The sequence below is a fragment of the Anser cygnoides genome, chromosome 4, assembly GCF_040182565.1.
Source record: "Anser cygnoides isolate HZ-2024a breed goose chromosome 4, Taihu_goose_T2T_genome, whole genome shotgun sequence".
In the NCBI taxonomy this organism is placed as follows: domain Eukaryota; kingdom Metazoa; phylum Chordata; class Aves; order Anseriformes; family Anatidae; genus Anser; species Anser cygnoides.
In genome coordinates, this window is record NC_089876.1 from 20,050,532 (window position 1) to 20,077,278 (window position 26,747).

The 26,747-nt window shown below is 34.7% G+C and overlaps 1 long non-coding RNA gene across 1 annotated transcript; it reads left to right on the top strand.

Moving 5' to 3' along the window:
- Positions 1-1,190: 1,190 nt before the first annotated feature.
- On the top strand, positions 1,191-26,316 carry LOC136790653 (uncharacterized). Its single transcript, XR_010830996.1, has 3 exons — positions 1,191-2,347; positions 22,662-22,782; positions 25,877-26,316. It is a non-coding gene; the product is annotated as an uncharacterized lncRNA (long non-coding RNA).
- The last annotated feature ends 431 nt before the right edge of the window (positions 26,317-26,747 follow it).

Below are 26,747 nucleotides of genomic sequence, written 5' to 3' on the forward strand. Positions count from 1 at the left end.
GATGCTTTGGTAGCTCCAGATTTCAGCTGAAAGATATATTTGTACATGTGCACCCATTACTTTATGTTTTTTTGTCAGAACTAGAAAGCAGATAATTTTGTTTTAAAGCACTAGCATCCCAAACTACTTTTTTTTTTTCTTAATCAGAACATCACACTTCAGAGAGCAATGTATTCTTTCTGCCTGAGCAAAGCAAATATACAAAAAATTACAGATGCTACTATCTTAATGTGTATGAACAGCCTAGAATCAGTATTATTATGTGTGTACTTAAAGATGAGCCTTACTATTTATCTTTGCAGGATGGAGAGACCAACATTGTGTCTAGCTTTAATGATGTTGTTAAAATGACAGTTAAACAAATTATTAAGAATTACAGAAGCAACTTAAATTCTCTAACCAGAGAAGAGGATATAGTAGCACTGATATTTTCTCTGGCTTTAGAAGCAATGAATCAGTGTAATAAGGAAAACAGCTCTTTCTGTACTCTTCCAGTTTATAACACAAAGGTTTGCTCTGAAGTTTTTTCAAAAAAAAAAAAAACCACACAAAAAAAACCCCCACAACTCTGAAGGGTTTTCCATGGATTTAAAAACATAATTTATTTGAATTTATGAAAAAGATATTTTATGTTATTTTCTGCTTTTTGCTAACTCTATAATTTGAGATTAACATTAAATTCAATTATATTTCTCTTTTCCTTCTCCTGAACATTTTTATTTTACTTTGAAATATGCTACAATTTGACATGGATATAATACATTAGACAATGATAAGTACAGAGGCTTATGGAAATGTTTTTTGCAGTAACTATTTAAAGCACTGTATTCTATTGTATTATAACAAATGAGCAATAGGTTCTCAATATACTTCATTATAAGTACTACAGCTACTTTAAAAGAAAAGTAAAGCTTAACAAAGAATTCATTTGGTACAATGTCCAATTTGACAAGTGCATGAAATGCACTAGCTGGTGTTCATTTTAACTAATCTTATACACAAAAATGAAAGTGAAATGGCTGAAGGTTCATTTTTGTTCTTTGTTTTAAGAAAGAAGGTAACTCAGAAAAGAGACAAGACCCCTTGTACAGTAAGAGAAACACAACTTGAAAGGAGGACTTTGCTGTGCTAGCAGATCTTGCATCACTGTTTTCCTGACCTGAACAGCCTCATTCAAATAGTCAGTGGAGATAGGATGCACTACTGGGGAATTTTGATAGACTGGGTTCTTTCTAATAATTTTTATTTTGAGTATACATTTGGAATATTTCTGCACTCATTTCTGTTTTATCCTCCATCACTATCTTGTTTGAAATGCTTTGCCCCAAATTTTTATGTTAATTGATCCCTTATTGGTCATAGTAGAGATTAATATTAGTGATTTTTACTATATGTGAAATACAGAACCTGCAGATTGCAGGCTCTGGACAATTTACTATAAATCCAGTACTTCAAAAATGGCTGAAAAAAACTTTTTGTTGTTGGTTGGTTGGTTTTTGTTTCTTGTTTCTTTGTTTAGTGGAAAATCTGTCACAAAAAGAAAGCCAAGATGAACCGTCATGTAATTCATGTAATTCTTTCTGAGAATTTTCAATTCTGTATGAGCAATGAGCAGAACTATTTCACTGACTGAAATAATTCATTGTCTAAATACATTACTTCAAATACTAATAAAATACTGTATTATAGCAGATGCCAAAAATGTAAGCTGGGAACTTCTTATCAATTAAAATGTTTACAATGAGAGAAAAAATAAGTTGTAAACATATATTTGGCAAATCAATTGGGTAGGAAACAGAAGAAAGGATGCGTGCAGTCATCAGACCAAATAGCTGCAGTTTACCACCTAAAGATCCATTATAAATTAATTGTAGTGTGGGATGGTTGAACTATGAAACTCCTGGCTTCATGTGTTTTATTTGTCTTTGAATATACATGTCTCAGCAGGTAGCTACTTACACATATACTGCCATGCAGTGGGGTGATAAGGATCATAGGAGGCAAAATTCAAGCAGATTCATTAACATCATTTTATTATTAATCTAAAACTAATCCATTTGCAAATCACAAATGAACTCTGCCTGCAACCCCAGTTAAATGATGGTAAAATCAGTGTAATAAATAATTCACCTACACATGTTTTCTATTTTACAGGTAATTTCAAGATGCTTTGCAAAACATTTTTCTCAGAAAACAACTCAACAAACATTTGGGGGGTGAAGAAAATTAGATTTTTTCTGCCTCTCCAGCTGCAATGATACGTTTTTTTTCTCAGCAGTGTGAAAAAGAAAACTGCATTTACTGTATCTCTCAGATAGTTTACTTCATCAGATAATGAGAAACAAAGGTGAGTGCACAACTATGATGTTGAATCCTTTAAAGGCTCAATTCTCAACAATATTTCTGCAGAACTAAGATAGATACATGTCATTAAGCATTTAAAATAAGGTTCTGATATGTAACGTATATGTTACAAATAGGCACTTTACTTGTAATTGTCACTTTTTAAAATAGGAGATTTTAGAGTAGCTATGAGCTAAATAGATCCTTTGCATTCACATGGCTTTGTGTTTCCCATGAAAACAAATAGTGTTAATGGAAGGTAGAGCATTAATTTCAAATTCAGGGGCTTTTGCTGGTTTGTGTCATAACCATAATATTATTTAAACCCAGGAAGGTTATACTTAATTATAGATACGGCAATATTTTTGACAGTTCACCCTCTTTAATGGATTACCTTTCCTCATTTAAATATAAGCAGTATGAATAATAATAACAAAAATGAATCTACAAATTTAACAAGCTTCTTTGTATATACTTAATAACTATCTTTGAAGAAGAATACACACCATGTTGATCTTTAAAAATTGACAATATTTATTAAACCACAAAAGAGCTTATGTAGCTTTGTGATTATGGACAGGAAAGAACATTAAAAAAGGCAAAGTTAGCAAAAAAAAGCTTTCAAGTAAGCAGAAATTACATGTCAGTCATAGACATTAAAGCTGGCTGTTTTTAAACTCCAACTGCTAAGCCCTGGGCATGAAACAAGAAAATGATGAGGTAGGCTGAAAGAAATGCACACAAATGCTAATGTTTAGAACCTTACCTAAAGTTGAAATACAAATGCTTGCTTTAAGGAAAAGGTTTCAAATAAAATAAATAAAATAAAAGAATTTATCATATGAGTTTGTATGAATAGAAATATACTGAAATCTACACATGCAGAATCTGTTAAAAGAAGACTTTTCCCTTCTGTTGAGAAATATTCCTACTGTAATATTCCTACTGAAGTATTCCTATTCCTAGAGAAGACTGATATTTCATGTTTTCTGTTACCGAAGTACAAAAATAATCTTTTTCATGCTTTTTTATATTTAATTGGAATAAAACATATGGTTTGCTGAGTGTCACACTGTGATAGGTGTATGACAAGCTTTATATAGAGATCACAATCCCAAACCCAGTCGCTTACAATCTAAAAAATAAATGATATAATATAAAGCTTAAGTAAACAATGGAAAAGGGAAAGGGAAAACAAACAACTGTTCTGGACACTGTATGGTGGAAAAAGAAACTGTGTGAGAGCTAGATGACTGAATCTGAGCAAAGCACAGAGCTTATAGACAAACTAGCTGTCCATGTTTTTCAAGACAAAAAAAATCCTGTGTGTTCTATAAAACAAAACCCTCTTAACTAGCTCACGGAAAGCTACAATTAGCTTCTAGAATACACAGAATAGGAACAAGAAATTAATACGTGGAGAGGAATCCTCTTTCTAAAATAAACTTCCTTACTTTTCTCCTTTACTGTTTCTTTTATAGGCTTGTCCTCTCTGAAAAAATACTACATTTTTCTGGAACACATTCACTTGAGTGGCAGCAACCAGATACAGCAAAACAAAATTATCTCTTTGTCTGCTTTTCTATCTAACATGAAAAATAGAAAACATCTTGAAGAAGGAAAGGAGAGGATATTTTATCAATTTAATGTAGTATAATACCCTCTGTTATTGTGATAGTTGCTTACTTTATGTAATTTTTGGATTCTCTTCCACTTTAATATGTATATTATGATTTTTTTTGAAAGACGTCCCTTTTCAGATAATTTTCAGTCACCAGTGTTAGTCTATTTTATTTCCCCTTTCTTAGCATCATCTGCAATTTCTCTCCCCTTTTCATTCATATTAGCTGGAAATTTCAAATGCATAGACTTTCCCTTTCAGTAATTATTTTAAAAATTATTTTATATTACCAGTTATTTTATATTAACAGTTCCTTTAGAAAATGAGAAATAGATCACAAAATATTTTTTAAAAAATATAAGTATTCTTTTATTCCAAATTTATTCCAAATTTGGAGCAAGACTTATTGAGATACACATGATCCTTTTTTTTTTATTATTATTAATTTTATTAGATATATATTTTTTTAGTATTTATTACTCTTTTAAAATTTGTTTTGTACTTTCCTTTTGTTTTAGGAAACAGGGAATGTTTTACAGATTTAAAGTGTAAATAAATCGTATGGCAACTTAAAAAAAAAGAAGCATTTTTTACTATTTTAACATGACCAGGATCATCACACAAAATTGTTGTATTGCAATACTATCATAGGGAGTCATCTGCCATGTAGGTGAGTGATTTTAACAGTTAACAGAATGGACCAGAATATTTCTTCCAGGGTGAACAATGATGAAACTCATTTGGTTCAGGCAATCCCAAAATGTAATGCAGGTTCTTCTTAAAATCCGCAAGGACTTGAGATGTTGGATACATAAAATCTGCTTGTCAGTGGTTCCCCAGTTTCATTTTTACAATCATTTTCAAAATAAGTCCATAGCTGCCTTGGTTAAAAAGAATTTTTCTTATATTTCCTTCAATCTCATGCTTGTAAGACCACCTTAAATTAGGAGCTATGCTGGTGTAGTGTATTTTTTTGCAACTCAACATAATATATAAAATGGGGGTGGTATCTTATTAAAAGAGTAGGTTTATCAAAGTAATTAGGTGTATGTTACAAGAGAATAAATTGTGATGTATAGGGTTTTAACAATATCTCAAGGGTGATGTGATTAATTTTTCCATCAAGTGAAGCTGAATTTTGAAAGAATATAGGATATTCCTTTCACAGTAACAATTCCTTCTCCCTTGTCCTCAAATGAACAGTTTCACTAAAGAAAGCAAGAAGTAGGTAAGTCATAAGAGCAAATGTATTCTCTTAGTGGTAATGAAAATGTGCAGACTGAGAATCAGTTCAGACTGTGAGTTAACACAGCCTCCACAGTCTGTCAGAAGAACTGTAAATCCTACACAGAAGATTTGTGACCAAATGAAATGGATTTTGGCTATGTTCCTGCCCTAGATGGGTACTGTGAAGATATCCATGAACTTCCTTTTATTCAATAGAAAATATACAGAAAGATGGAGAGTCAGCACCCTGCAAACTCTGTGGCATTTCAATGCCCCATTTTTGCTGGAGGGAAAATAGTTATTTTGTACTGATTTTTGTCAAAGTGCCAGTCAATTTTTGTACAATGATAGTAATATACCATGGTCTCTAGTTCTGACTGTGGAAATACAGACAATTTGAAAACATCCTACATATCTACATCCTTGGTTTGTCAAGTGATGATTTTGAGAGAGATTGAGTGAGCATGGTATTAAAAAATGCCATTTTGCTATCATAACAAAATTGGTAAATGATAGGAACCTGAGTGGCTCATATTGGCCAAGAATGTCATAAAAATCTTTTATGGCTAAAACTACATCATTTCACAAAAAAATGAGGAAGCTACAGGATTCAGTTTATAGGTACTATTTTCTCCCCTTTCTTTAGCTTTTAAGAAAATCACCAACTTCATCAAATGAGTCTTTTTCATACCATGCTCCTAGTCACAAATGTTTCCATTTAGATTAAACCTCAGTTAGGAGACCTCTTTGGTCCATATGGAATTGGCTTAATTAAGAGAGACTAGTATTTTGTACCAAGCTAATTAGTATCTTAGCAATTGATTCATCTTTAAGGTTGTGATAGTGTCTTAAAAATACTGTATCTGAGAGGGAGACAGCTGTTCACCAATATCTAACACATTCAACCTGAAAAGGAACCAGTCTAGTTCCAGCTCAGATTTGCCACTGCAGGAATTGGAAGTCTTCTTGTCACCCAAGTATTCCTAGTGTTTCTTCCTCTTCCTAATTAGTTTCCAGATCCAAAAAGAAAGTTACAGAAGTGCATGCATGCAGTCAGTAGAAAAGGGCCAGGAGAAGAGAAAGTCCTTTTCAGAAGCAAAGCATTGTCCTGCTGCCCCATGTGGGGTTGCTGTGCTGGCACCCACCTCCAGGAATGCCAGTGCTGAGGTGGATTCTGTTCCCTCCAGGACAGAGTGAAAGATGAAAGAGGTACTAAATAATACAAATAGGACCTCCATTACTCACCTTCTTTTATTGCTGTTCAGGTTGGACTATGTGGTTGGTCTCCTTACTATTACTTGATCCTTGATTCTCATATTTTCCTTGATTTTGGTTCTATTACCTTTTTACTACACTGCATGTATTATCAGTGGAACAGGATCTGACATTTATATTATACTTATGCAGTTCTGGTAGGGCTTCTGAATGAACAAGAGGACCCCTTGAACAGCTTGTAGGTTTACAAAAGCTATTGAGCCTTGAATTTTTTTGCTTTAGTTGAAGTCAGCCATTGTAGTATACTAGCTGAATTAGGTATGTAGTCCTCTAGCTTGTGACTTTTGAAATTGTTCTGAAATATGTTTTGAAATTGTTCTGAAATCACTGTTTCCAACAAAAGAGTTGCAGCTTCTCATCATCTCAATGCTCTTTCCTCTACTGGGGAAAACTTCCTTCTGTCTAGTGGAAGCCAAATGTCAAATCCTTGGGCGATAGAGTCCTTAACCAACAGTGGTATAAATTGCCTGCAATTGTTGCCTACATATATATTTTTACCTCTATAGATGGTACTTAGAAACAAATAAATCAACCCTCAAAACTCACTACAGCTTGTGAATACTTCAGTACAAATAATTCTGATCTTAATGACATGTCAATGCATTAGAGTATCTGTATCACATTAAGAGCTCTTTTGAGGTTCATGAATTATTCTAACAATGACCCTTTGTATTAATATACATAACATTTGTTAATATCTTAGCATTATGGTTAATATAGAGATGGCATTGCTAATACAATACAGGTCTCATTTCTTTCCATTTTCTGTCATGTTATTTGTAATTTCCTCTGGATTAAGCAGCACAAAAATTTGCAAATTATTATTTTTTTCCTCACTGTAGTGTATTATTGTGGAGGTACATTTCATTTTTACTCCAGGCTTCTTAATACAATCACTGTTTCTGAAAATGTTATTTTTATAAGTTAATAAGGAAATTATTACCTTAATCTTATGTAGTTTCTTTGGTGAAGTTAAGAGTGAAGAAAAACATTCAAGGAAGTGACAGGTTTTATATTTTGTATGTTTCCTCAGTCCGAGCTTCTGCTGCTGCATAGCTTGGAACATTTTGCTTGAAATATATTTGTGTTATTTTTCTTAGTGTTTTATTTCACTTCGAATAAATCATACATCTGCTTTCAGATTTACCAAGATTAAAAGTACATCTAAATTAATGTCAACTTTAGATACCTATTATAATACCAATAGCCTGCAATGTATTATATTAATGTCAAATATATCTAGTAGAGTAGAAAGGCGAGTCTAGGAACAGGGAATTTTAGTGATCTGTTTCCTTTGCTGTAACTTCTTGCATGACAATAAACAAACTTCTGCTGGTCTGCATTGTCTGAAATGTGTAAGTGCCAAATTCCCATTGAAATCAGTTATATATAGATAAACAGATTTAAAAGATGTGACTCAGTTTCCTAACAGTAAGATGGGGTATTCAGAGAGGAGGTATCTTTACATATAGTCGTAACCAAACAGAAAAAGAGCCCAGACCCTACTAGATGTACAACCATAATGATTTCAATATGATTTTAAAGAAAATATATACCTCTGTGGTAAGGAGATCACTTTTTGAGAAAGATGGCTTTGGTCTTTTAAAGTTTACAGTAAACGTATCTAGAAATAATCAGCAAGTACCCTTGAAAATACCAACTCTAAGTAACAAAGTCTGTGAACATAATGGAAGGAGTTATTTGAATGAGGGCTGCAGTAATTGTAGTATAAGGTATCACACAGCATCTCAGAAAGTGGATTGCCTTCTAAGAATTAGATCTTGAGGAAGAGAGCTTGGTTCACAGAAAAAAATGCTGAGTCGTGTGATCAAAAGAAGAGTGTAATGGGAAAAAGAGATGAAAATTGCTCTAAAGCAATAGAAGATTAAGTTGGTATATGTTAACACAGAGAATTACTGTTCAAAGAAAAATGTTGGGAAAGCCTACCAAACACTGCAGTGTCTTTCAAAACTTTCCTGAAGTGAAAAATCACTTGGCTCTGAGAGTAGATGTTGACAAGAACTGTTTGAATTGAACAAAGTAGATCCTGGATTGAGTAAAGGAGACAGGTTTATTCAGCAGATCTGATTAACAAATCCATGTAGACACCAAGTGGAACATCAGCCAGCAATGTATCCTTGGAACAGAGAAGGCCAACAACCTCCTGGGCTGAACAGGAAGGAGTGTTTCCAGCTGGTCAAGAGACACAGCCCTTCTCCTCTATGAAGGATTCTGTGATTATTCTGTGATCTGTGATTCCATGGCTAAACTCTTCCAGTGTTTGAATTAGTTTAGAAGAAAGGGAAGCAAAGAACAATAAATTCTATATTACAAGCATAATTAATTTAAAATACAAGATACACACTACTTTGAGTATACTATTGAACTACTCAACTTGATCTGATACCTGGAAAAGAGTGCAAGACTTTGACAGACCCTCATGATTCTTATTTATAAAAAAATCTGGGGATATCTTTTTGCTCATTCTCATTCAGTCTGTTCTCAGAAAATATTGCCATGCATCATTCTGAAGAGGTTACATATACTTCAGAAAACTTTCTGTCAAATTAATGAACTGAACTTAGATACAAAATAGAAAAAGTGGAACAAATAATTACTGGTGTATCTCTGAGAAAGTGCTGGAGAATAATGTGAAGGTCGTCTAGGCATGTTAAATTTTCCTAAAATGTTAGATTACGTTTGGATGATCACATCTGAATCTGCTAGAATTAGTAGATTATAAACAATCTTTGAACTCAGAGTGGTTTGATGTTCATGCAGAGGGAATAAATGATTGATTTAAATTGAGAACAGATTTTTAGATAGGACTGTGTATTATCATCAGCTCATTTACCTATTATCTGGAGAAAAAGTAAACAGCAAACAAACAAAAAATAATAAAAAAAAACAACAACAAAAAACCCAGAGTATCTCCTCTCAAAATACAAGAGTTGCTGGTAGAAAATTTGAAAACAATGTGTATGCCCAGAGATAAGAAGTCACTCATCAAAGCATTGCTTATGATGTAGAGCAATGGTGTAATTTTAGAAGGACTAAAGAAAAAAAAATATTAGGGGGAATGGGAGGGGAAGCAGTACACCTTGACTGAGAGGGAGTAAAAAGAATGATGACAGTTAAGTCTACCCAAATGACAAAATTATTGTTACATAAATATGAAGATAAATTGAAACGTAGTGATCCCTTAAAACAGGTGAATGCTGTCTTTTTAAGGGATATTTAATAGGTATCTGAGAGTATATAATAGACCTGGAATTGCAATTGGCACTTATGGGAAGCTTGGTCACATTTGTAAAAATAAAGGTTTTTAAAGCATCCCGGTCTTTGCTATATATACATAGGTCTGAGATCCATCTCAGGCTGTGTTCCACAACTGCTAAAGCTAAAAATGTAATCTCTTTTTTCATTCTGGGATCATTTCACCTGCTTTGTTTTCATTCCACAATGCCCTCATTTTTCCTGGGTGTAAAGTGTGTGGTATGCAGTTGCTTGCTAGCTTGGATCCCTTCTACTGGGCCCTTAACAGATCGGGTCTGTAGAAGAGCCTAAACTGCATAAGACAAAATACACACACACAGAGATACTGCAATTCTAGAGTATCAGGCTTTGTGAACAGCACCTACTGATCTGTTTCTTTTTCTCCTCCTCATTCACTACAGAACATAGCGAAAATTAGGAATAAGATCTTTTAACATAAAAATAGTCTACCGTATCTAGCTTCTGTCTCCTTTCCACATTAAAATATACCTGCATTGCATAGGGGAGTGCTAGGAAATATGGTGATATTAACTAGTCCAAGACTGAACTGGTGACCAGTATTGAAGGCCACTGCAAGAGCTTGCTATTCTTTCTGTATCCTTCTCTTGTGTCCATGTGAGGTGTTCATCTTCATGCAAGGCTTTTTCTAACTTTGATACTTTGACTTACCAAGGTCAGGCTTTTAGTGAGGTTATTACCCAATTTTGTGTTGCATATATATATTTTTTTAAATTAATTTACATTATTTATGGGTTTAAAAAAAAAAAAGAAAAACAAAAAGGTAATCTTCACAGACTCATCCTGAACAATGCTAATTCTTGATTATTTAGCATTGGAAATTTCACTTTTAGCAGTTAGAGAAGTCTGAAAGATTTTTGGGTTGGAGGGGAGATAGAGGGATTGTTGTTCACTTTTTACACTGGGGATCCAGTCCTGTGATTTTCATTTATTTATTTATTTATTCATTCTTTCTTGTAGAGAAAAGTATATTGCTTTGCCTAGAATATCCAATTCATATATTCTGTTCGGTTAGAATTTATAATACTCTCACACTCTTGGCTGGGGCAGGATATAAACCTGCAGTGTGCCTTGCATTACAGCCATGAAAATCTTGCCAAGTTAGGCTGAATTATCAATATAGGAGTGCTACAATTTGACTTTGCATAGTTGCCTGTATGAAGGATACTAGAAGGCCACCAGCAGCCTCACAGAACTTGCTTCATTGAGCAAAAGCGCTGAACTAAAGCTGCAGTGAACCCTTCTACCTCTAGAAACTGGAACAAATCACAAATTCTGAGCTTCGACATCTTTTAATAGCACATTAAGTTAGCAGTATGTAAAAAGGTACTAAATGAAGAGGTTAGATTGGGAGACAGTAATATTTCATGTAGTTATATTCTTAGTTATTACAGTCAGTACTTCAGTTAGTCTAGTCTGATTTTCTTCACTTTTGAATGCTTACATTTTGAATATGTGCTCTCCATTTCTAATCTAAAAAGAGAAAAACAAGATAACTTTCTACCTTTTAATTAAAATATCAAAACCAAGGCACACAACACACAGACTATCACCCACCATTTATATATAAATTAAATCCCAAAGGAGAAATTTATGGAAAATTATAAATGACATGCCAGGAAAGATTTGTTATGGACACTCACATGGGCTCAAAACCATAAAAAAGAAGAACTCATCAACTCTAGCTATGACAAGGTGATTGTCTTAATGAATGACTAAATGGCCTGCATTGAAGAAGACAAAAAAATTACATCAGTTTCTTAATGTTGTTATGTCATAATTAGGAATTATGTAGCAAAGAGTAGCAAGATTAAACACTGATGGGCTTAGTGGACTTAATCCATTAGAACTCATGCTGATAAAAATTCTTCTAGCATCAATTATGGTCCAGATTTTCACAGGTGTTAGTGAGATCCCTATGTGAGATTTTGGAATGCTTCTGATATGTAATTCATGGTGCCTCAGGTATTTCTGGAAATCCATTCCCTTTCTGGAGACTGGATCACAGGGGGTTGATTTGCTTTGGTTTTTCTTACAGAATCATAATATAGGCCTAAATGCATCCTCTAGATAAGACCATGGACAAAACAAGCTCTAGGTTTGATATTCTAGCTCACAGTGGTGATAGTTTAGCAGAGGCTTTGGTACAGTGAGCAAAAACTGCATCCTGGCAGTTTTTAATTGTACTTCAATGAGAAGTGTATACACTCCTAGGAGTGTAACAAAGATATAATATTCTAGATTTTTTATCTGAAAGTGGATTCTTTTTCCTTTGTTCTCTTCTTAGTTAGTCTGTTTCTTCTAGATTTTGTTTATATTAATAAATTGTACCTGGCTCCTTTTTGCCCTACTTAGGCATAGTTGGTAACGTTCCTTTGTTTTTAATGTTAGACATAGATATTTCTTTTCTCATCTTATTACTTATCATTCATATTTAATGCTGCACACAGAATTATCTTTTAGACTCTTTTTACCTTTTGATTTCTTATATTTAATGACACACCCAATTGTTTGATATCCTTTTTTTCCCTAGGAACCTGTCACTGCTCTCTATTTAGCTGCTTTGAACTAGCTTTCATCTTCCAGCATTTAAATCATCTAAGTTCTCATGTATCTTACTGCATTGTTCCTCATTATTTACTCCTTTTGACTATAATGCCATTCTCTTCAAACTAGTGTTACTTTTTACTTTGTTTCCTGCTCTTTGTTTTTAATTTTCCAAGTCAAATTTACGCTTATTACATGACTCCCACACCTTAGGTATTGCCATTAACCTCAGATGTGAGACTTTATCAACAGGGTTTTCAGAAGTTTGTCTGAAGTGTCTTACCTACAGTAGCTCGTTTGTCGACTGCAACTGAGGAGAGTTATTGAATGACAGAAGGCTCCTCTCCCTGGAAGCTAAGTGCCCAACCTTCTGAGTCTTTTGTTTGAATGTAGGTCTCCAACATGGCAGACTACAATAGGAACACTTGACAAAAGGATTGATTTTACATCCAACGCTGGAAGAATGCATATAATTTCCATGTATTACATGGTGTATATACTACATAATTTGAAACATTTTTCTCTAACTACATTCAATAGCTTGTTTGAAGCCTCTGCTGACTATATTGAATATATTCTATTATAAAAAATGGCATTAGTTTTAAACTCCCAACACTGGCAGTCATTACTACTGATTTTTACCAGATATTATTGATTGATCACCTGCCAACCAAAATCCACATCATAAATGCAATGAAGTCTATGGAGAGAGCCTTACTGGAAATGGATGAGTTTATTCTGCGGATGCTTCAATAGAGGACTTTGCTTAATCTGCATTTACATTTAAAAATACTTTCAGTGCTGATGACTCATAAGGAAAAGAGTCAGTGCATAAGGAAACAATATAATAACTTCAAGAAAGTCAGTGATGCATTTTAATCCTGAATATTGCGGCAAACTATTTCTTCTTTGATGAATGGTGAAAGTAGGATGATGAAACCTCTACATTGGGAAGGAGGTAAATAATAGGTGATAGGATAAAAGCATAAACAAAAACCCAAACGTGAAAAAAATCATGTGGCTGAGAACATCTGTCTTATCCTTAACCTGTTTAAATTAGAAGACAGTACATTTAAACTGGACTTTAATCCTCACTGTCATCAAGAAAAATGCTAAAAAAATCCCCACAACTCATACCTCAGTGTTCATAGCTATATTGAACAACAGGGACCAAGTCAGGACTCTTTGGAAACAATGGTCAGAGGGCAGTTATTCTACCTCTGTCTCCAGCACCTTTCCTTAATGGTATCAGTTGCTTGCTATCACCTGAGACTATGTCTATCACCGATAACTTTAATGACACCTTCTGTTGCTCCTTGCTGCAAATTGTGTTAATAGAAAATAAATTAAATCAATTAAAACTACTGTCTTCACAGCTGACTTTAATTCAAAGAAGCTTTGAATCAAGACATAATCAAACTTTTAGCCCTGAGACTTCATAATCATTTTAGACTGATCAAAGGGGGAAGTTCTGTGTTATGTTTAATCTAATTTAATTGAGGATTGCTACTTACACAGGTGGTTCTGCTGTCCTTCCTGTCATTTCTCCTCATATGATCCTACCCTTCTTATTTCTTTGTGTTTTTGTTTGGCTCATCTTTATGATCCAGCTCTTTCTTCAGCTGCTTACTTGTTACTTCTGGTACTAAGCAGACATTGGAAATATACGCATGAGAACAGAGTAGAAGATCATGATGGTCTACTTTTGAATTAGATGAAGGATGCACACTGGTCAATTTTTCTTCTCATACACGTTTTTATTCCATTTTTTGACATGTAGATTGGTCATATAATACAGCAAATTTATTTCTTTATTTTTTACTGTGATTCATACCATAGCTCAAAATCCGCAGAGCTGATGCAATTGAATAGCTAGGGAACTCTGGTGAGTGGATGAGGGTAATTACAGACAGAATTACCCTTTCTAATGGCTCTCTGGTTTAGATGGAAACTGGCTGTGAAGTTATTGAAAAATTCCAAATTCAGGTTCCTCTAATGAGTATATTTCACACTACCTTTCGAAACTCAGAGAAATAGGTGGCATAGAAACCATAGTCTTGTACTGAAAAAATCTTTTTGTCCTAGAAAGTTCAATACTAGCTCTCTTTCTGATATCAGCATCTTAGATGATTTGGAGATATATCCAGGATAAACAATATCACTATATTGTTTCGCTATATTGTACTCAGAAATGAAAATATAACTGCTGCAGGGCAGACAGCAAACATTGAATCTGGTCCTTGCAATGACTCAGCTGACTCCAAAGATGAATTACTACAGTTAGCACTAGATTAAGTTGACCTTGCCAGGTGTTTGTCTAACATAGCAGGATACAATAGTTGGGTATTATTTGGGCTACATGGGTGAGGGTCCCTGTTTTTAGTTTTAACTCGGAGAAGAATGCTCAAGCTATACATGGCAAGAAGAGAGGGAGGGTGAGCAAGAGAGAGAAAAATACGGCATTCTGAGTATAAATATGTGTTGCAGAGTTCTGTGACAATGAGATGTATTGACAGAAGTCAGTTAAATTTATTCAGTAGAATATACATCACCAACACAGTTGTGCAGACTGTGTCTTTGCTCATCAGTATCATTTCTGTCCTATAGGTCCTGAATAGAAATCCATTTCCTGAAAATCCCATCTCTGCATTGCTAAAGACTTCTTCTTTCTACATACTTTTAGCCAAAACACCAAAATTACTTTGAATATAATTGACACTACAAACTTTTATGGCACTACATTTCTTAACTGGTTTAACTATCTAAAAACAAAAACCATAGGAGATAAGCAATAAAACTGCAAAAGGTTTTGTTAAGAGAGCTCTTGGACCAGCAGAATAAAATGTGATGTTCTTTGCTTTCCTCCAAAATTAAAAGAGTAAATCTACTAAGTAAAATCAGCAGAGAAATCACCAAAACTACAAGCAGTTTTAGCAATATTCATTGATGAAACAATCAACATTTATTTGAATTTAGTCTTTATTCAGCGTCATCAGAAAAGTTCCAAGTTGTGTTGAAACTGAACTGATATTAAATAAACATGTCTATAAAGTATAAAGACTAGGAAATTGCTTAAATGGGACCTCACTGGCCCCCATAATTGATGTGAGTGTTTGTTTCAGGAGTTTTTTGTTTGTTTGTTTGTTTGTTTTTCTGCATTAGTGGACTCATCATCCCTCGTGTAGAGATGCTTAAAACTTACACCTCTGAAGAGCTATACTTATCAATAATAGGGTTTAGGGTTTATCATTTGTTGGGTATACACCTTGACTAGTTAAAGGTAATATGAGCATCAACACAGATTCCTTATAGATCATTTCCACTGATGTTGCTCAATGAATACTTGGAAATAGATGCAGGGCTTTGTTATAATCCTCTCAAATATCTACCAGTACGAACATCCACCACCATGGAAAAAAATTCTAAAAATGTAGGAGCTTTCTGTTCATATCTATCTGTTTCCTCAAGGGTTGGATATAATCTGCCTTAGTAATATCCGTCCACCTTATATTAATAAAAACTTGGCTATATTAATAATCATCTCATCTTTCTCCCTCCCTTTTCTACATATATATATGTGTGCATTACATGTGCATATAAGAACACACAGAAACATATATTCGTGTGTTACATACACAAACATCCTTACAATAGGTACACATATATTTACATAATTTACTTTGATGATGAAGATAGAGCTATAAAAATATAAAACATTTATAATTGCAAATCACCAATGTACTTGACTCAGTAAGTTTTCATGAATTAAAGTTTACTAAAACCACCTTTCAATAGAGCTTTTAATCAAAAGGCTCTTTCCCAGATACTAGAGAGATGAGTTGCTTAATAATTCAGTGGACCCAGAATAAATGGGTTCAAATCCCACTCTGTGGTAAAGTTTCATTAATTTTTTTCTGCTTATATTGAGCTCAAAGTACCTGAAGTTCTTGTAACATAATGGCACACTGACAGGGAAGGGATGGTGCAGGAAGAAAAGGAAATTACATTATTATTTTTAGGAAGTTTCATCATTCCCACTGGAGCTGAAGCACATTATAATTGTATTCAAATGCATGTAACAACGTAATTCATTTTTCAGTGCATTAATAACCTGAAAGTATCAATAAGCCTCATAGTAACAGGTTAAAATTCATTGCACTTCTTATCATCAAATGAAAATTACATCAACTTTCAGCAGATATACAATTTCTTTGATGCTTCATACCTATTACATTGTTCATATTGTGTTACATATAGTAACTTAACACAGTATGACTCTTCAAACTGGATATGGCTCATGTTTGAAATATTGACTGGCAGAATAAATGGGATGACATGGATAGAATGAAGGACATTGATTCTGTTTGGTTTTGAACTCCTTTACATTTTTGTCTGTAAGTAAAATGCTAAAGACAAAATTGTATTTCTTTGACATCACTTGATTGAAGGTTTTAAGAAAATTAGTGTAATTATAAACTATGTATTTAATTTGAAAGAAAGAATTAATTGCATTTTGAGTTCTCAATTCACCTGAAATTTGGTGCTACTAGTGATGCTGACAGGCAGGGTCCAGGAACCAATGTTTATGCTATAAAACATTTTCATGCTGTAGGCATTCTCTTTCTTGAAGATTTCTTTAGGAAGCTTTTATAGAAGCTGATAAAGCACCAGATGTCTGAAGTGTTCAAATACCATTCTGAGAAGAGGTGCGCAGTGCCCTGATAAACATTTTGAATTGTAAAGCCTTATATCAAAATATCTTGCTACTACTTATAACCGTAGTAATTCTACAACATTTTATTACATTGTCCTGGAACAGTACATCTAACTTTGATATTTGTATGTTTATAACTGTCATCAAATTGTTTTCTTATATGACCAAATAGGCACTTGGAAGAGAAGAAAAACCCAGAAACAAAATAAAAATTTGAAAGCTACAATTGAATTTATTAAGTAATATCATCTCTAAAGCATTCTTGTTTTATTATGTTACTTGAGATATTAAGTACAAAATAATATCAAATAAAATTGAATCCATATTACATTGTTTTTGTTTTGTTTTCATATACTCTGTATATGTTTATTGAATAAAAGTGTTTATAAAACCCTATGGCTTGCAAAAGTCTGGGGGAAGCAGAGGATGATTATCATACCTAGTGAATTCTTTCACTGGAACTCAGAATATAAGTGGAATTTTCTTAATATCTAAATAGCAAACATTGATTTTTTTTTCTTTCTTTCTTCTTGTTCAGTCTCCAGTACATTGAACTATAATCTCTGACACCGACTTCCACACTGTCTGCTCCATAGTCTATACTGCTCTTCAGGCAGATGGACTGTCACTAGCAGGATTTTTGAGTATGACACTTTGTTTTTCAAATGCATTTCATATGCTGCCTTTGTTGAGAAGGAAGGCAAAACTAATCGTGGCTGATAGTAGCTAAAGAGCATATGGAAAAAATTGTAAAACATGCAATAATGGCAAAGAATATATCTTTTAAATGTTATATACATGAAACAAGTAACATGGCCAAATTGTATAAATAGACTTACTAAGATAGTATCAGAATTAGAAATACCAAATGTCATCTTTGAGAATTCAGGGACTAGACTGGGTCATTTGTAGTATTAGTTTTTTCAAGTCTCTTAAGTAAGTACCAGTATGAGATCAGAGAAATACTTCAATAAATCCTTTAGCACCTTGAGAAAAATTACAGGCGGCAAAAGTTCATAAGCAAGAAGTCATATTAAATTAACCTCCCATCAAAGAAAATTCCACAATTTGGTACAGAAGGTAGGATTAATGCAGTGGACATAATGGGCACTGCTTAACTCTTCTATTTCAAGTTCTAACCTATTAAATCAAGGGTGAATGTGAAATATTTTTCAAGAAATCATAATAAACCTTATATGTTTAGCAGTGAATAGAAGGAGCGCTTGAAACAAAACAAGTGAAGAATAATAATTAATGATATTATCTTTGGTTGGGATTAATCTCTAATTAATATTGTTCAAATCACATTTAATATCTTCATGAATACACCAGAAGAGTATAACAGAAGCAGAGCAGAGTAAATTATGTAAGGTGAACTTTACCTTTTAGGGAACATAACTTTGAATTTCTCCATCCTGATATCATACAGAGAATTTTTTATTTGTTTCTGTCACACTGCATGGAAAAGATTTGGCTCTCTGTATACCAGATTTGAGGAGGAAAATATGTGAAAGTGCTTTCACTCAGGGTAGTTCTGACTGTATTTCTTATCTTACCAAAAGGAGACAGAGATTTACAGTATAGTGATTGACTGGAAAACTACAAGTACTGAGGTTTGGAAGAAAAAATAAAAAATTAAAAAAGTTAAATATACATTATCTTTGCCAAAGGAAAGTTCAAGGGATTATAATGACAGGTCTATGAATATTTGAAGGTGTAATGCCAAGCAGGGTCATATAAAAAGAGGAGAGAGTAGGCTTATTAAAAATTACTGACCAAATCAATAAAATAATATAATATTTTCCCAAGAGGAATTTAGCATACTAAAGCCAATAGTGGAGAAAAGATAGTAAATGTAATATAGAGACCTATTCTGTACTGGCAGAGAGTTAGACTAATGATACAGTATATCTTTTCCAGTTTTAGATTTTATGTTTCTGCGATCCTTTATGGACTAAGAGAGATTGGGCTAAATATCTTCCTCCTGAGACTACTTGAAAGATTAAAGCGAGAGTTCAGGAAATTCCTCAGAGTCAGAAAAATTTACAAGATACGAAAGCCTGTGTCCACTACTATTGGTATAATTTCTCACTATGAAAAGACTAAGCAGTGATTAATAATGTTTCTGGCTCATAAAATGTATTCCACATATACATTTACATATGTATATTTTTATTCCTTTTCCTGTTGTATATATATCTCACTTTTTTTTTTTTTTTTTTGTCTATAATATCCGTAATCAGAAAGAAACCCCCAGACTGGAAGCTGGAGGGAGTTTTAGCTTCCTCTCTGATTGCCAAAGTCCAAGTGTGTCAGGGACACCTTCCACTAGATCAGGTTGCTCAGACCCCCATTCAGCCTGGCCTTGAACACCTCCAGGGATGGAGCATCCACCACTACTCTAGGCAACCTGTTCCAGTGCCTCACCACCCTCACAGCAAAGAATTTCTTCCTTATATCTAACCTAAATCTAATCCCTTTTAGTTTAAAGCCATAACCACTTGTCTTATCACTAAACTCCCTGACAAAGAATCCCTCTCCAACTTTCTTGTCAGCCCCTTTTAGGTACTGGAAGGCTGCAATAAAGTATCCCCAGAGCCTTCTCTAGACTGCACAACCCCAACTTTCTCAGCTGGTCTTCATAGGAGAAGTGCTCCAGCCATCTGATATTCATGGCCCTGTTCTGAACTCACTCCAACAGGTCTGTGTCTTTCTTATGCTGGGGGCCCCAGAGCTGAATGCAGTACTGTGGATGAGGTCTCATGGGAGTGGAGTAGAGGGGGGAGAATCAGCTTTGACATGCTAGTTACACATCTTTTGATGCAGCCCAAGATAAAGCTGGTTTTCTGGGCTGAAAACACACATTGCCAGCTCATGTTGAGTTTTTCATCAACCAACACCCCCAAGTCTTTCTCCACATGACTGCTCTCAATCTATTCCTGTCAAGCTGTACCATTCATCCCCAGGTCTGTACTGCTGTTTAGGATTTCCCCGACCCAGGTGCAGCACCTTGCACTTGTCCTTGAACTTCATGAGGTTGGCATGGGCCCACTTCTCAAGCCTGTCCAGTTCCCTCTGAATGGCATTCCTTTCCTCCAGTATGCCAACTGCATCACACAGCTTGTTGTCATCGATAAACTTGCTGAGGGTGCATTCAATCGCATTGTATATGCCATTAATAAAGATATTAAACAGTACCAGTCCCAATACCGGCCATGAGGGACACTACTCATCACTGAATTCCACCTGGACATCAAGCAGTTGACTGCAACTCTTCGAGTGTTTGTCTTTAGTGAAGCCCTGTTGGCTGTTGTGATGTCTTCCATATACCTTAGCATAGTTTCCAGGAGAATCTGCTCCATGATCTTGCTGGGAAAAGAGGTTTAACTGACTAACCTGTAGTTCCCCAGGTCTCCTTTTTTCCCTTTTTAAACATTGGGGTTATGTTTCCCTTTTTCCAGTCAGCAGGAACTGTACCAGTCTGCCACAACTTCTTAAATATGATGGAGAGTTGCTTAGCAACTTCATTCACCAGTTCTCACAGGTCCCTCAGATGCATTTCATCAGGCCCAATGGACTTGTGCACCTTCAGGTTCCTTAGATGGTCTCAAACCTGATCTTCTCCTACAGTGGACAGTTCTTCATTCTCTCAATCCCTGCCTTTGTGTTCTGCAAATGGGGGGGCAGTGTGGCTAGAACACTTGCCAGTGAAGACTGAGGCAAAAAAGTGGTCAAGTATCTCAACCTTCCCCATATCCCGGGTAACCAGCTTTCCCATTTCTTCTGGAGAAAGCCCACGTTTTCCCTAGCCTTCTTTTTATCACTGACATACTTATAGAAGCCTTTGTTTTTGCCCTTGACATCCCAGGCTGGATTTAATTCTATCAGGAGTTTAGCTTTCCTAAGCTGATTCTTGGCTGCTTGAACAATTTCTCTGAATTCATCCCAGGTTACTTGCCCTTGAGTCCATCCTCTGCAGGCTTCTTTTTTTGTGTTTGCATTTATCATGGAGGTATTCCTATCAGAGAACTTTATCAGCAATGAACTAAAAAAACTACAAAGGTAGTAACACTTTCAAAAGGCCAGTTAACAAAAATGTGAAAAAATGTGTGTTCTTCGCTTCATTTTTTTAATTGCTTTCAGATACCTTGATAATGTTCTACATATACTCACTTCCTAATGAAAATGAACAGAAATTTCAATTTATAAAGAAATAAACTGCTTCCAGAATATGTTCAAAATTTTGTGAATAAACTTCAGAGTTCCAAAGGAATAAAATAAATAAACAGGTGTGGCAATTAAATGGCAAATAGTGTGTTTGCAATTTAATTAGTCAAGATTCATAAGATATCAGGCCAAAAGTATGAAAATATTCCTTTCTTTATTGAGGATCCACTGACAGATGTATCATCCCAACTTAGTGCTTCATTACAGGCAAGAAATATTATCAATATCCACCAGAGCTACACTTTCAAAGCAATGAAGCACCTTATCAGAAGAAAACTGATGCAAGAGCACTCTGCTGACCAGAAGACTAATGCAGATGAGTCCCTGGCTTCATCAATGATGCACTTATTCACTGTGGCCAGAGAGGCTGACATTAGCATAATGAACTTACCTTCAGCCATCAGCTTTCATGTTGGTGTCTGCCTGCTGACTAATTGGTACTCAGCAGAGGTCATCAGCAGTTCTGCCACGGTCATCAGAAGCTCAGATTCGTTTCTGTAATTAGTAGTATCCACACTGTTGATACAACTGAACCAGCACCCAAACAAGGCTGATTCATAAAATATTTTTGCTTGGCTTTAGCAGTCTTCTTTTGGCTAGCAAAATGCCAGTGTCATAACAACAGTTCACACTGCTCCTTGGAGCTACCTCAGGTGCCAGTTATATCATATCCCCTTCACTCTCTATAAGTTAGGGAGACGGTTCACGTTAGTCTATCTAGTATTCTTCTTGAACCATCGGAGAAAGTATGTTGCCTCTCAGAAATAATTCATCAACACTAGTGTAAGAGTCTAAGAAAAAATGAGTTGCCCCTTGGGAGATGCTTCTCTCTTTCTTTTGACTAAAGAGTAAGAAAGCCTACATAACTTAGAGATGAGGCTACTCCCCCAAATATTTAGATATGACTGTAAGGTCAAGAGCAACCATCATCAACATAAAACTGAACTAATAATAAAATATGTAGGTGCTGCCTGACTCTTGAGTTAACAAGTACCTGTCTGCAGTGCTCGTCATTGAAAATTTGTCAGGTCTTAGGGAATGATGTGGCTAAGTACCTTGTACAGGTTAAGCATCACATAAATTCTGGGACTATACTATTCATTAGGTATGCTTTGCACTTTGCATAGGCATCAATACTGTTATACAATAAATTGCTTTTTAGGCAATAAGTTCTGCGCTGTAAGAGTCACTAAGACATCCTTTATTTTCCTGTCTCAAACAAAATCTGTCTCTCTGTCTACCAATCTAGATACTGTTACTCTGCTGACACATGAACAAAATAAGTTAACTGGAGACAGAAAAAAAGTAAGAATATGGTCTTAATAATTTTTGCTAGTACCTGCCTATAAAATTGAGTCAAGTCATTGGTCAAGTTCAAAAATATTATGCTGAACATTTGATTTTTCCTTACAGCGTGCAAACACAGGGAGGGTTTCATCTGCTGCACATTGCTGTGGTGAGATCTTTGTACATTGAACAGGGTCCTGTATGAGTAACACCATGAGAACAGAGAGCATTTATGCTGCTGCGTAAGGTATGTTGGACTAACTGGTAAAGGAAGAAAGAAAGATATTCACATTTCCATAGTACAGTGAGATTCACTCAAGTTTCACGACCAAGATGTATGTAGTTAAAAGGAATTTCTGTAATAAATTATCTTGTTCATATAAAGATTGAAATGAATTGAAATGAAATGAAATGAAATAAAATTTTCTAAAGAAGCAAAAATAATTACCAGAATTCAGGATAACAAGGATTGGTCTGGTGACGTTTTGTAAAAAGATTGGAAGGACAGCATAGCCTAGTATGAACACTGGAGTAAGGAAATTATGTTGTAGCCACATTTCTTAGGAAAACACATGTTATTCTTCTCCAAAACAGCTCCAGCAGAAAACAGCATTCTGCATTTTCAGTATAACTACAGATTTGGAAGGATTTTCTGTATCCAACTACACCATCGTTTTTCTATCTATTCTAACCTTAGACTGTAGGGAAGACTCCATTGTGACTCCTATGATCAGGGTCTACATACAACAAAATTGACCTTTAATTACGTTAAATGTGAAGTGTGAAAGAGCTTAACATGGAGGAAAACTAATCTGGAAATTTCCATGTCTACATGAAAAGACCAGGCTCAGAGCAGAGCATAAACTCTGCAGAAGAATACAGAGTGATATGCTGCAAAACATCAAATACCACATTGAGCATGTACAGGATAATGAGAGGAATTAGGTCAGGAGAAGTGGGGGCAGGTAATTAATTTTTTATCTCAGTGCAGATTGGTGAGACTGTATTTGAGTGCTTTACACTATTTTGGGTTCCATAATACTAAAAAAAAAAAAAAAAATAATGTTGAATTGGAAAGAATCGAAAAAAAGGATAACAAAAATGATTAAAAAAAGGGTTATTAAGAGAATTTGCAAACCCTCAGGAAAAAATGACTAAGGCACAACATGAAAGCTAAGTCCAAATACCTGCAAGGGATTAACAAAAAAAAAAAAAAAAAAGTGACTAGGGGGTAGAAAATGGAGAGAAACTATTTCAGCAAACAGTTCAGGTGCAAGAAAAACTATTAACTCAAATTAACTTTGTGAAAAGGAGAAGAAAAAAGGTGTCTGTGTGCAATTTAGGGTCCTGCAGTATCATGCAAGTCAGTTCCTTGACTTTCTGAGTAGGGAAACCTGAAGTGCATACAGTATCAAAGGATGTGTGCATAAAAATAGTTATTTGTCAGTGGAAAGGAAGTATCTGTCAGTGCAAGTAAGGGCCTAGTTTTCTTCTGCCTCTCAAACTCTGAATATGGGCTAAAAAATTCTGATGCTTTTTACTTTTTCTTTTTTTCCAAAGGGTTGATTCTAGCATACTTGTATCCCAAGTGCTCTGAATATTTCTGAACTGTATTTCAATGTCAGTCTAGTTAATAACTAACTATTGAGTCTTCTTTTCCAGTATTTCTAAAAAAGAATGCTAAGTTCAGGTAGAAACAGATCTAGGTCTGTGCACTTAAACCTATGCATACATCCTGAGTTATCATATGCCAGGCATATTACATACAGATGGGCAAAGAACTACTACAGAAAGAAAACCAGAAAACAGGAATTTAGGCTACTCTAATGACATGAGTCAATCTTTGGCTAGGTCCTCTATATGTATTGCATTTGCCCAAGTGTGTTGAGAAAAAATGTTCTTTTTTCATAGGATTAACGTATACATATTTATTTATTTATTTATTTTTCCCCAGTGGATATGTATAAGACAGCTCAACAAGTCTCAAAGCAAGCTGTGCCTTCATGAAGCTCTAAGAATGTCTGAATTTTCCTATTCTGTGTTTAACAGAAGTCTAAATTTGGAAACCCATCTTATTATCTGCACTTGAGAACATACACATTACTAAAATACTCCAGAAGTGTGTGGTTTACTAGACTAATAAGAGAGATCTTTGGGGATCTTTGGTCTGAGGTTTTTGTCTGTTTATCTGTTTTTCATTTTGCATTTAATTTAAATTTTGATCTTTTTCCCTGTTATCATTAAAGAGTTGTGATATAACATGGCTTCAAGGCTGAACAGCTGAAATCACAATAAATAACTTTTAATTTCTCAGAAAGATATACAAATTGAAACACAAAAAAATACAATGAAAAGGCGTCGATCTATATGTAATTAGAATGTGCAAATTGCTATCCCATGAGTAAGAATAGGTTAGAAGCTGGCTCCTGATCTCCTAAGTGGTGAAAGAAATTGAGCTGTATAATTTCTCTGGACCAAAATGGGAACTGTGTGGCTTAATTGCCAGACACTACTTAAAAATTGTGAGGGCTAATTATCAATTTCAGTCTTCTGCAATACGTGCAAAATTATATGCAGCAGCTATATGAATACATTGCAGATCTGCCAAATGGTGAGAGTAGTACACTATTAGTAGCTGAAAATATGCTGCTGGCACTAAGCAGATAATATTTATAACAATAAAATGAAATATATATTCCAGTTTTAAATTTAGCTGTGTTTATTAAGGATGAAAGAATTTCTGTGAAATTCTGTGAAAAGGATGAAAGAACTCCCTGCTCTGGAGTGTACATTTAAATTCCATATCACATCACCTCCAGCTAATTGTTAAACTGGGTCAGAGAATTCTGATCCATTGTGTTAACTCTTCATTGAGAATTTGATACCTTCCTGAATCACATACCCAACCTCAGTTCAGGAATGAATGTACTAATTAATTTGAGCAGTTCCAATTAAGTGATAATCATTTTGCAATAAGATTATTTATGGTTGATATGGGCTTTTCCTGGACCTTGCTATATTTTCCTTTCCTTAATGAAAGGGGGAAAAAAAATGAAACCTTGTATCTTTCTAAAATATATGTCTGAGGAAGAACAATCAAGTGTAATTTTTTTTAGCTTTCCTAGCACTTATAGAAATTTGTCTATGTGAAATGAGTCCAATGGCTTTAAGCCAACAGACACATCTGGATAAACCTTTTGTACGCTAGTATAAGACTGCCACAGAACAGATACAAATCTCTGTTCACCTAGAAAAGCCCACAGAATTGAATGCTCTGTGCTGCAGTTGTTCTGTTACTTTCATTTATCATTTCAAGCTGTGTTATTTTGATGGCTTTTCAGTTGCAGGACTGGCAGTGCTGATGCAGAGATAATGAAATACTGAAAGCATCAAACAACAGGGATGTCTGTAACTGGTAATGGGCATCCTTCCTCAGTTTATTAACTCCAGCTGTGCTGTTTGACAGTTTTTGTGAGGAGGTGCGGCACAATGTGAGAATACTGAACAGAGAATAAGGAAGCTAGTGTCAAGAAGTAAACTGCATCACACACTATCCCTACAAGTAGACTTGCAGAATGAGGAAATCATCATCGTCTTTTCAAAACTGCAATCTCCATCTTCAGCTGGCCATAAAGTGGCCGATTTAGAGACCTTCAGTGCAAGTCTCAAAGTACAGAACTTCTATCAAAGTTATTTTCTGGTATGAAATGCATTGCCAACACCTTGCATACAGTTCTTAAAGAAGATACATGAAAGTATCTAGTCTTTGTTAATAAGATTAGGTGGGACTTAAGATCAGATAGGTAAATGATAGCACTACCTCTGAGGGACTCATAACAAAATACTTGGGATGCATTTGTTATTATTAAAACTTTGTCCAGAATTAGATGCAGAGTTTATTATATAAAGCGGTGACCACCGAGAAGAACTGTTGATATTTTTTTTCCTTTTTTTTTTTTTCTTTCTTTGGTTTCTAAATATATGAAGGTGAATATGCTTTCAGCTGTTACTACAGGTCCATAACTATGAGTCTGTGTGTGAGGAAATAATTGAATGAACTATGTCAATATTTATCTACTTTTCATAATAAAAACTTAATTAATAAATAAGTGTTCTAATAAATTGGTTGTGATCGGTGTCTCTTCTGCGTCAGTCTCCTGCCACAAAGGTTTACAGCCCCATGGTAAACAGCTTCAGGCAGCTGAAGCCTCC